We start from the raw sequence: 12,391 nt of genomic DNA, 5'->3' as shown, positions 1-12,391 counted from the left end.
ATCCCTTTCTGTAGCTCAATATGCTATTGAATTCAAGACTTTAGCCGCAGAAACTGATTGGAACCGTGGAGCCTTACGGGCAGCCTTTCGCAAAGGACTTTGCGAACGCCTTAAGGATGAACTTGTATTTCGGGAGCTTCCCGACTCATTGGAGGATCTTATCAATTTATGCATTAATCTTGACGCCCGGCATACTGAACGTCTTCAGGAGAGAGATAGGAACCGGAGATCCTTTTCTAGGTCTACTTATCGTCCTCCTATTCGAACCCCAAGTCTTTTTAATAATAATTCCCATTCATCGGAGTCTGTAGAACCCATGGAAGTAGGAGCTATTAAGCAGAAGCTGAACGCCATAGAAGGCGTACTTTTGGGTTATGTCTGTATTGTGGCACCAAAGGACATTTACTGAAGGACTGTCCAATCCGGCCAGTAAAAGCCAAGGCTTAACTATTGATTGAGGGATAGAGTTAAACAAGAATCCCATGTCATCCCTCATTTCTATACTCTTTGTTCCTGTAACTATCACTTTTGGAAACACCAAGTTTCAAGTTCAAGCTCTCATCGACTCTGGAGCTGCTGGAGTTTACATTGATTCAAGTTTTGTTGACTCTGTCAGGATTCCTCTTCTAGCCAAGAAACAGTTAATCAAGGTAACTACTGTTAGTGAACAGCCTCTGGGTTCTGGAATCATTCAACATTCTACTATAGAAAGTTTATAAAGAACTTTGCTGACATCACGTCTCCTCTCACTTTTCTTACTAAGAAAGGACAAGATTGTAAGAACTGGTCTACTTCGGCTGTACAGGCTTTTGAAACTCTGAAATCAGCATTTTCTTCTGCACCTCTCCTCAGTCATCCAATTCCTGATCTCCAGTTTATTTTGGAGGTAGATGCTTCCTCTATTGCTGCTGGAGCTGTTCTCTCCCAACGAAATCCATCTACCAGCAAGATACATCCGGTGGCGTTCTTTTCTAAAAAATTAAATCCTGCCGAGTTAAACTATGATGTGGGCAATAAGGAACTATTGGCTATAAAATTAGCTTTGGATGAGTGGAGGCATTGGTTGGAGGGTACTAGTCAACCTTTTTTCATTCTGACAGACCACAAGAATCTCCTATACCTCCATACAGCTAAACGTCTCAATCCTCGTCAGGCTCGGTGGGCCTTGTTCTTCTCCAGGTTTATATTCATACTTTCCTATGTCCCTGGTTCCAAAACTTCCAAGGCAGATATGTTATCCAGGCAATTTCAATCTTCTGAGTCTTCTCCATTGGATTCTGAACCCATACTACGTCCAGTTAGAGTTTTGGCTCAGGTATCCTCTTTTCCAGTAAAGGCTTTACGTTCTGCTCAAGACCGGGTACCATCTTCTTACAAACTTCCTTCTGGTATCCTGTATGTACCCAGAGGATTACATCTTAAGCTTTTACGTTGGGCTCACGACAACATATCAGCAGGTCATCCTGGTGTAACCAATACAGTGTGGAAATTGAAGCAGCATGTTTGGTGGTCCACCATGAGGAGGGATGTTAAGGATTACATTGCTGCTTGTAGCTCTTGTGCTTCGAACAAACAATCTTCTCATCCACCGTTTGGTTTGTTACACCCTCTTCCTGTTCCTCATTAACCTTGGACCCACTTATCCATGGACTTTGTTATGGATTTTCCTGTTTCTGCTGGAAATACGACCATTTGGGTAGTGGTGGATCGATTCTCCAAGTCTGCTCACTTCATACCTCTTCCAGGTTTGCCTTCGGCTCTAAAACTTTCTGAACTTTTTGTTCAGCATATATCTCGATTACATGGATTTCCCTCTGACATAGTCTCTGATCGTGGAGTTCAATTTGTTTCCAAATTTTGGAGGTCTTTTTGTAAGCACTTCAGAATCAACATATCTCTTTTTACTGCACATCATCCTCAATCCAACGGACAGACTGAGCGTGTAAATCAATCCTTGGAATCTTTTCTCAGACATTATGTAAACCATCACCACTCCAACTGGTCTCAGTTATTGTCTTTAGCGGAATTAGCTCACAACTCACGCTACAATTCCTCCTTACAGACCTCACCCTTCAAGACAGCTTATGGTTTTGAACCTAGAACTTTCTAGAACAGTTCTACTGATGTTGCTCGAGCAGATTGCATTGTGAAAAATCTCAGTAACCATTGTCAACTTATCCGTTAAAATCTACTCTCTTCTTCCTTAAAACACAAGAAATATGCTGATCGCAGAAGGTGTAAGGCTCCTTCTTCGTACTTCGTACTGGAGACAGGGTATTTTTATCCACTAGATTCATACGTCTAAAACAACCTTGTACAAAGTTGGGTCCTAAGTACATAGGACCTTTTTGAATTGTTACCAAAGTTTGTTCTTCAGCATACCGCCTGGCCTTACCCAAGACCCTCAAGATCCATCCTGTGTTTCATGTATCCCTACTCAAGCCAGTCATCTACAACCGGTACTCCATCAAGAGTAAACCACCTCCTCCACTTTCCGTAGAGGGTACTTCAGAGTTCGAGGTCAGTCAGATTCTGGATTCCAAGCTACGGGGCAATCGGTTGTACTACCTGGTCCATTGAAAGGGTTACCCTATCACTGAACGATCTTGGGAACCAGCCTCTCATGTTCATGCTCCTGCTCTTGTCAAGTCTTTTCACATGAAATACCCTGCCAGGCCTGGTTGGGTCCCCTGGAGGGGTCCTTGAGGAGGGGGCACTGTCACTCTCGGCCGCCGGGAAGCTCCGGTGGCCCTCCTTGCGTGCTTGGTTGCCAGGTAACGTCTAGCTCGGCTGAGCCGTCCCCTCCAGCTGACGTCAGGACTAGGCTTCTTATTCCGGGCTTCCTGTTCCTTCGGTGCCCGTTTGTTTGTTTCTCTTTGTGGATCCTGTGAGTACTCTGTGTTGCTCCTGAACCTCTGCCAGATAACCTGTTGCCAAACTCTGCAAGTACTGACTATGCTGTGTTAACCTAAAACTGCCTGATAACCTGTTGCCAAACTCTGCAAGTACTGACTACGCTGTGTTAACCCTCAAACTGCTTGATAACCTGTTGCCAAACTCTGCAAGTACTGACTACGCTGTGTTAACCCTCAAACTGCCTGATAACCCGTTGCCAAACTCTGCAAGTACTGACTACGCTGTGTTAACCCTCAAACTGCTTGATAACCTGTTGCCAAACTCTGCAAGTACTGACTACGCTGTGTTAACCCTCAAACTGCCTGATAACCTGTTGCCAAACTCTGCAAGTACTTACTACGCTGTGTTAACCCTCAAACTGCTTGATAACCTGTTGTCAAACTCTGCAATTACTGACTACGCTGTGTTTAACCCTCAAACTGCCTGATAACCTGTTGCCAAACTCTGCATTATTGACCACACTGGTGATTAACCCTCAAACTGTCTGATTACCTGTTGCTAGACTTTGCATTTCTGACTTTGCTGTGCTTAACCCTCAAATTGCCTGATTTCAAGTTACCAACTCCTGCATTATTAACTATTTATTGTTTAACCCTCCTTCTGTCTGAGAATAAGTTGTCTTACCCTGGAACCCTGGTACTGTGGAGGACTATTCCTGAACTGCCTGAATACAGTTCCCTATTCAGAAGTTTATCCGGCTGATATCAAGAATTCCATTACTCTTCCCAGAGGACTCAGACCAACACTGCTCCATATCGTGAGTACCTTGTTTTATAAAAGTTGTTGTGGGGTCACGTCCTGGATTAAACTCAGAGTGCAAGGGTGTTGTTTAAGTTTGCCCTAGCATTTGGGTCTTCTTCTGGACATTACCTAACTTGACATCCACTAATATTTTGTCCCCCATGTCCTCACTTTGCCACAACCTGGACCTGCCCTGGAACTTCAAAGACACTTCATTAAAAGTTGGTGTCACATTAAGGGCAGGCAGAAAAATGTTGCTCTTCCGCGAAAATAAAAAACATAGACCCCTCCAGGAGATGCACCTGAGATTCCCCTGAACTGGTATGCCTATTCCCAAATCTGTCACTACATAGACACTCACCCCAAGAAACATCATCTAACTAGAAACACAACACCATTTGAGACCCTATGCCACTTAGAAAACACCCCAACACACGCCATATCAAAACTATACAAACTACTGCTAATCAAAGAGCCTCAACTCTTGCCTTCTTACACCAACTCATGGGACAAGGAACTGGGCATTAGCATCGCTGCTAAGGACTGGCTGACTGTTTTTAACACTACTAAGCGCTCATCAATTTCCACAAGAGTCCTTGAAACCAACTTCAAATTTTTAACGAGATGGTATCTGACCCCCAGCAGACTACCCACTATTTACAAAATGGCTGGAGGGGATGCAGAGAAATAGGCACCCCTACACACATATGGGGGCAGTGTAATAAACTAGATACGTTCTGGCTGACGGTACTGGAGCGCATGTCAGATGCAATAGGCAAACAGCTACCAAATGATCCACAGATCTTACTATTTCTACTCCTACCCAAACTGCACGACAGTAATGCTAGGGACCTGTTGATCCTCATGCTGAACAGCGCTAAAACCCTAATCCCAAGACACTGGAAATCTTCCAATACCCCAACTGAGAAAGAGTGGGAGGACCCGGTAGAGAGTTTCCTACAACTTGAAAGGTACCACCACTTCCAATGAGGCTCATTAGTCACACACGAACTTAAACTATCTTTATGGAATGAGCACAAAGAGCGACACAAACTTAGAACCCACTAACATCCACTATACCAAACATCAGGCTTTGCCCTTAGACACCATCCTTAGCCAGTTGTCACTACCCTTTTGAGGATAACGCTATTTAATATATGTTGTAACTCATGTAATATCTCAGAGACTGTAATATAGAAGCATGGGTCATACAGGCCTCTGCACTGAACCTATGTACTGAACTTGTTGCACTTTTATGCATGATGTATGGACCTTTAATCCAAAAGCACTTTTACTGCTATACCTCATTGTTACACTATGGAAATATTCTTATCTATGTTTTGTAAAATCTGTTATTTTTTCAAAATAAAAACTTGAAAAAAAAGTGCTTCTGTCACAAATGTATTTTAGTAGAAACGCCGATGTCACTCTGAGTGGCAATTTCACTGTCAGTGTAGCATTATTTTATTTCTCTTGTATGGGATGTCCCCTCACTCTGCTCTTATTTTGACTCTCATACATGCTTTGAAAAAAATGTGTGCCCCATCGTGAAACAAAATGCCCCCCCCCCCCATTTCATTTGTTCTGGAGCTGAGTCTTGCAACAGGTGCACGTTTTGGATATACAGTTACCCTTCCTTTTCAGAGTGGCCACATTCATTCTCTGTGTTCATGCTTAAGTTTTTTCTGTAAAGGCACTTCCAGAATATGAGGTTGGTTCGTGTGCATGTGACTGGTAGTGAGAAAGATGAGGCGCTGGAGAATTGACCCTGCTAGACTAATGTATTCCCCTCTAAGAAAACAGTGGTTGATATGTAGTGAATGTAGTCCAGCGCTAGATTAGCACGGGTAGAGTATATAGTTAAATTCTATAATTTGAATATATTGTATTTTGTGATTGGATAAATGTTTAATGTATGTACTGCAATGTTGTTATTATATATTTATTGTAGGTAATCCTAAGTATTTATCAACATTCAGTTAATAAAAAGATATAAACAGGTATATACAACTGATATATATAAACTTGTTGTCTAATGTGAGCTTCTTATCTATATATAAAAACTAATAAAACATTTGTATAATTAGACAAAAATTTAATAACTTGTTAAAAGCATACATAAAATACAAAGGGACGTCTCCCTTATAACATCGATTTCATCAGAGAAAACAATTGAATAACTGTAGTATATATTTCTGCTATTTGATAATTCCCACCACTACAAGTAACTATTAACATCAAACTTACATATGAAGCTGATCAGGTGAAAATCAACTTCTTAGATCTTCAAATCATCAAAACTGAAACAGGTAGATTAGAGATGGATGTCCATCGGAAAAGCACAGCTACCAACAGCTTATTACACAGCTCAAGTGCACATGCTCCGAACACAATTAAAGCTCTACCAGTGGGAGAATTTCTCAGAATGCGACGCAATTGCTCCACTGAGGACAACTACAAACAACGAGCTAAGGAGGTAAAGGAAAGACTCATCTCCAGAGGGTATAGTCATAGATCTATTAAAAAAGCTGAGTTTAAAGCCAGAAATACACCTCGACATGACTTAATGAAAAAGAAAAACAAATCTCAGCAAGAACAAATCAGATTTATTTCGACCTATAACCCCAGGAGCACACAAATACTGAACATTTTGCAAAACAATTGGCATATACTAACCTCTGATCCGATCCTGGATAAAATCCTGGGAGAAAGAGTCCAAACTGGATACAGGAGAACCCGTAATCTGAAGGACCTAATAAGTCCAAGCCACTTACAAGGCCCCAAAACTGTAGGGGCATTCAAACAGGGCTCATTCAAATGTGGCACCTGTAGTACATGCAGTTTTATGATCAAAAAAGAAGAAATCTGTGATAGATTCAACAAAAAACACAAAATTAAATCATACATCAATTGCCACACAGAGGGTGTGATCTATGTCCTTCAATGTAAATGCAACATGTTTTATGTTGGTATGACAACAAGGAAAGTCCGAATAAGATTGCAAGAACATCTAAGGAATATAAAAAATGCCACCAAAGATCTGCAAGAAGGTAAATATGTGACCTCAGTAGCACGACATTTCCTGAAGCGCCACAATTCAAAACAATCGGAACTCAAATGTTTTGGAATTGAAAAGAAAGAATTGGGTATAAGAGGAGGTAACTTAGAAAACATGTTGCTTCAAGCAGAGAGCAAGTGGATTTTTCTTCTTAACACTGTCCAACCTCATGGCCTGAATGAATGCAATAATTTCGTTCCTTTTCTGTAATTATCAAATATTACAGAAAAAAAGAGAAAAAAAGAACAAAAACAAAAGAAGAAAAGAATAAAGAAAAAAAGATTCTGTTAGATAAGAAGCCCACATTAGACAACAAGTTTATATATATATATCAGTTATATATACCTGTTTATATCTTTTTATTAACTGAATGTTGATAAATACTTAGGATTACCTACAATAAATATATAATAACAACATTGCAGTACATACATTAAACATTTATCCAATCACAAAATACAATATATTCAAATTATAGAATTTAACTAAATACTCTACCCGTGCTAATTTAGCGCTGGACTACATTCACTACATATCGTGTGCATGTGAATCATCACCTTCTAGTATGCTTGAGAATTGTGCTGTATTTTGATGTTGATCTCTGCTGTTCATTTTAGAAACTGCATCTCTGGAGGTATAAGAGCTAGGGAGACACATGGGCCCATGAGATATATTGCAGCAGCAGTTGGATCAATTTTTTTCATGGAAGGGATCAAGTAGGTCAGCAAAACAGAGAACAGAGAAAGACTTGCACAGTTCGCTTCTCCATATTGGTAGTCTGCAGATATGCTTTCAGATTCAGCAAGATTAGCATTACATCGGAGACTGGATGTGGGTGTGATAAGCTGATCAGTGTGTTTATGTAGTAAATGGTTTAAAGAGGTTTTCCATCTTTTTCCAGTCACTGATTAGAAAAGTCAGTACCAAGCACTTCAAGGACTTTATTGAGGGTAGGCCTAGTTTCAATCAGTCTTCTGATCATGTCAAACATGCTATTTCACTGTGTGGGGCAGTCATGAATCAGTGTTTGCACACAACTTAATAAAGATTTAGTATAGGAATGGTAAGACATTTTCATCATGTAGCCTTGATTATATTGAAACAATTGACAAATGTGTTCAAAATCTTGGAGCCAGATAAAAATGCTAGCCATTTTTTTACTTGGCTCCTACCATTTTTGTTTTGCTTCAAGATTTTGAACACATTTGTCAATTGTTTCAACATATCCAGAGCTAAATGATGGAAATGTCTTATCATTCCTATACTAATTCTTTATAAAGATCAAAAGATTCAGCCGAATCGAAAATTTTGCTTTTGCGCATGTATACGTTTGGGTCTCTTATGAATGACAATTCTATTATCATACGCCCCACAGATAAAGGTGGGGCAGTTGTGGTTCAAGATTATATCAAATAAAGGCAGGAAGCTAGATGTCCGCTGTCTTACCAACTTGTATATATGAAGCTAAGAGGAAACCCTACATTGACTTTTAAAAAGACAATTAATTATATTTTGACTTTGTGGCTGTAATTATAGATGAATATAAATTGGGTTTTATGCAAATTAAACATCCAAAGTTTCCAGTGTTATATCTGTTGTCTAAAATCCATAAGAATTGTTTCTATCCCCCGTGCAATGCGAGGGATTCAATTTTTTCTGGGGTTGCAAAATATATAGATCTCCATCTACAGATGGTGGTTAAAGAGACATATGCATATTTTTAGGCCTCCCCAAGTTTAAAATGTTCCAAGATATACGCTAGGGTGATGTTATGGTGACTATGGATGTGGACGGCCTGTACACCTCCATTCCTCATGATGGTGGTCGGAAGGCTGTTAGTCAAATGGTATTTAGGTCGCTGGTGTATGGTGGTCCTCCTGTGGAGTTTCTAATTGAGTTGACTAAATTCTGTTTGGATAAAAACTATTTTAAGTTTGAAAATGTATATTTTATGCAGCTGGTACAGCTTTGGGTTCAAATATGGCCCCTGCATATGCCAATCTTTATATGTCTTGGTACCAATGGTAACTCATGCAGTCTCATTTTCACAACAATGTGATTCACTACACTTGCTATATTGATAATGTGTTTTTAAACTGGCATGGCTCTACAGAGTCTCTACAGGAGTTGGTAGATTTACTCAACCACCTTGAATCTCTTAGTAGATTTAAACTGGATTTGAGTTTTGAGAACATACATTTTTTTAAATGAAATATTTTCAAGGTGGTTGAGGGTGACTCATGTAGATTTGGTACATCACTTTATACCAAACCAACTGATCAGCACTCCTTACTGCTGGCTATCAGTTGCCATCCTATACATCGAAAGAGGAGTATTGTCTCCTCCAAGCTCCCTCAGGTCATAAGCAATACAACTTGATGAAATTAAAAATAAGCTAATAGCATGTGGCTATTAAGGCAGATATGTAGAGGAGTTTGTACTGTAGGCAAAATCACAAGACAGACAAGTGGCAGATGGCAACACTTGGAAGTCTATGAACATTGCTAACTTTATCACATCTAACACTCCAATGCATTATTCTCTTGATAGGTCGGGACATTATTAATATAGACATGGTATATGGCCGTGCCCATAACATCAGGGATTTATTGCTGAAAACAGATCCTGTTTATTGCTATCAACAACAGACCTGGTTGAAACCACAACTGATGGAATGCTATAAATGTGATGACTGTCTCACATGTAATAGTATAGAATAAGCAATAATGAGTTGTTCAACTGGGAGTACCCAAACAAAACCAATATATTATAAATCACAGTCTGATAGCCAGGATAGATGTACAAAATAACTGATGAACAGGGATCCAATGAAGGGCTAAATAAGTCATATAATAATGCTCACATGATAATGCTAGTTTTCTTGCCTTCTAATTATTTTTGGACTTTATTCTAATTTGCCTAACCTTTAGCTCCTAGACTCTCCAGTGAACTCATTCATTTATTTTTCTTTTGGCAGTTTTGTTTTGTGACAACAGCTTTAACTCTCTCTGCATTTCTACAGTGAGGATTGTTCCAAACACTACTCATCTGTTTCAACGTCCATCCAAATGAGAGAGAGACAGCACATAGCCTGAAGAGGAAGGTACAGTTAAAGGGACAGCCCTTTGATACAGCCACCACGGCGAAACACGTCAGTGGCATCCCAGCTCCCCTTCTGCCCCCCCTTTTTTTAACTCGCTATGCCTGTACTTATGTACTTTAAAAAACGGTATTAATAGGTATTTTAGAATATTTTTCTGAGGATTACAATATTCTCAATTGGCGGTATACACGGAGATTGGTTTCTCACTATGAGTACCTCCTATTTTTTCACTAAATATAGCGGTATTTAAACGGTATAGATCTCTGGTATCTCCAGAAAGATAATCTGCTATAAATTCAGTACCTGGATACTAGTGCCATAGCATCTATCATTACTGATAGCGGCAATTTAACGGTAATTAATAGGTATAGGTATCGGTCTACTTTGAGCCACAATCTGTTGAGAACATCTATTAATTATAGTAAACGGTATTAATAGGTATATCTGGTATTTACAGAAAGGTAATGTTAGGGGTAATATGAACCTGACTGCAGCCATCTTGTTCCCCGCAGCCATCTTGTGATGATTAGCATCCATTTTGTAATAATTATAATTTATTATAGCAGTTATTATGTAGTGAGAAAATATGCTGATGTTAGTAAAATTGTATTAGTATTACTGGCCTTGTAGAAGGTTCCTGGCAAGGCGCCTGGAAGTCTGTTATCTAGGTAAGATGGCCAAACGACCTTGCTTTAGGCTGAAATATGCGCACAGATATATTTTTGCTACTGTCATAAGAAACACTCCTTCATACTCCTCTTTTTCTCATGTATTTTTGTAAGCTTCTTTTGTTCATGAAATATGGTACGAGATGACGTGGTCCTAACGTGTCATTCCCTTAACCCTGTATGTTACTATAAGAAAGGCTTGCACTGTGCAATAAACAGAATTGGCTTTCGATCATAATGCTGCGTGGTCTGAGTCATTCTAAGGGGCCCTTATCAGGTAATCTACATATGCCTCAGGTGGTACACTAGGCCCCAGGCTTTGGCCTGCACTGACACTTACCCCCTGAAGGGGACACCTAACAGTTTTGGTGTCAGAAGTGGGATTCGCAGGGAGTAACTATGAGTGCTTTTACCATGCTTTCTTTCTGTGAATTTGAACCTAAATTTAGTCTGGTAATAGGTATTGATGAGTATTGATGAATATCGTTATGTAATGGGGGTGAACCTAAAACGTTTTGAATTTCCTCGTACAATGTTATTGTCTAACCACCAGCTGTGCCCTAAAATTTCCTTGTCTTGCCCCTATGCAGGATGCACTACGTCCCTAGGATTAGATCTTTTTATTGTCTTTCTGTGTTTTATTTTGCTCTCATATTTCAGAGGCCTAAAATGTTTTATTTTTCTATTTTGTTCTTAACATATTTGTATTTGCAGGATGAGAGTATGCTGTCTTCAGAGATTGAAACACACTAACTGAATTATTTTTGAGTTTCCATATTTAGGTAAAATCTGTACAGGCAAAATTCCATAAGTGCACTCTTCAAAAGATTAAAGATTGAAAGCAAGTAAACCTTTAAAGAAAGAAAAGATAAAGATGAAAGACCTTTTGTCAAGCTTGTTTTAACCATCATACTGCAGTAAAAAAAAGTTACTGAATTATCTTTGGATCCATTCTTTGCTTTGCATGCTGGTACCAGCCCCAGAACTGGACTCTGGGTAATCCATGACTGTTTTCTCTGATGTGTGTCTTCAGGACATAAAGACTATCCTTCTCTGGACTGTGCCTTACCGCTCGATATGGAAGTCCTGTTATGCTGTTACAGGATCAACCAATTAAATTAGGGGAGTATTGTTTTAACCCTATTCCTTATATTGCTTGTTTTGTATTTTCTTGTATTTGTTTTATTTTTATTGATCATACTTGGTCTAAGAAATCATATGCTTCATTGGTATTAGTGCACATTGTAGTTTATGTGCTTAACATAGTAACTCTTTAGATAAATGTAACTGTGAACTTCGCAGCATTGTACCCTATTGAATGGCCCACTGAGTATAAGAAAATATGTTCAAGGAAAATGCTGCAACATAGCATAATATTTTAGACCCTTCACCCTTTAGAACATAAGGAGGACACGTCTAAGCTAGAAGTTTATAGTAAATATACAGAGAAATGTTTCAGGGAATAGCATAATTATAGTTTATGAAAGCAAAGGTGTTTTTCCCTTTTATTAATTAGTATGGTATCTAGAAAGTGAATTTGGTCATTCCTGATGTTTGTCAAAGAGAGTAATTCTTACCATAAAGATGTGTTTACCTTTAAAAGAGCTTGTAGTTTTAAATGATGTTCTGTTTGTATGCTTTCCTCATATAGGAGTGTGAGAGAATTTAGGTTGGAGAATTATAAGCATTATAGATAGCAGCCATCCAGAATAAAGCAACACAAGGTTCTTTTATTTTTTAGAAGTTCAAAGTGATATAGAGAAGTTGTAAATTATTCTCTGAGAAATGTCAATGTATTTAAGTTGTATTATATATCAACAATGTTTTGTTTGATTTTTAATGACATAGGATAAAAGTGACGTTTTATTTGGACATAATTGTGATTGTATTGCGGTGTGTACTCAT

The sequence above is a fragment of the Bombina bombina genome, chromosome 1 (assembly GCF_027579735.1).
Source record: "Bombina bombina isolate aBomBom1 chromosome 1, aBomBom1.pri, whole genome shotgun sequence".
In the NCBI taxonomy this organism is placed as follows: domain Eukaryota; kingdom Metazoa; phylum Chordata; class Amphibia; order Anura; family Bombinatoridae; genus Bombina; species Bombina bombina.
This window is presented reverse-complemented; position numbering follows the sequence as displayed.